This window comes from Eimeria mitis, genomic scaffold (assembly GCF_000499745.2).
Source record: "Eimeria mitis Houghton genomic scaffold, Emh_scaff151, whole genome shotgun sequence".
Lineage (NCBI taxonomy): Eukaryota > Apicomplexa > Conoidasida > Eucoccidiorida > Eimeriidae > Eimeria > Eimeria mitis.
In genome coordinates this window covers 22,249-22,880 of record NW_013569568.1, presented here as the reverse complement: position 1 = coordinate 22,880, position 632 = coordinate 22,249, and positions in this window count along the sequence as shown.

Sequence of the window (632 nt, the reverse complement as noted above, 5' to 3'; positions counted from 1 at the left end):
GATTTCCTTGATGGGCGAAACGTAACCTCAGAAACTGCGAAAGCGAGCAAACAGCTAGTGTAGCAAGCCAGGGCCGGATCGGCCCCTACAAGCGATTCCGTAACTGGCTACAATAGATAAATCTGTCCCTATGCAGCGAGCTACTGGTCCATACATTATAAAACAGAATACTTCATTGTTAAGGAACTCAGTCCTCTAAAAGAAAAGGTCACCTTGTGGTTCTCGGCATAAGGAATTTTTTTGCCCGTGCCAGTGTTGTGCGGCGCACTGCAGTGGGGTGGTAGCGTAAGTTGTCTGGGACAGCGGCACTATTAGTTAGTAACACAGAGGTGAATGAGATTTCACACGACACGACTCGACCATCGGACAATCCGTTAGTATCAGTAGCCGAACAGAAAAGCTCAACGGGTCGCCCGCGGCTCAATGACGAGTAGCTAGTCAAGCTGGCGCCCTGACTGCTCGGCACGGCCCCGGCTATGGCTCCCCTAGCGGATATCCGCAAGCACTGTGCTTCTCAAAAAAAGTTTCTTATTGTGACTAACTTCCAGGTTGCTCGTCAGCCTGCACGCCTATCAGAGTAGTGCTCCAGTATGCTTAGCTGACAGTCTCGTATTTGGTTGTACTCACCAACG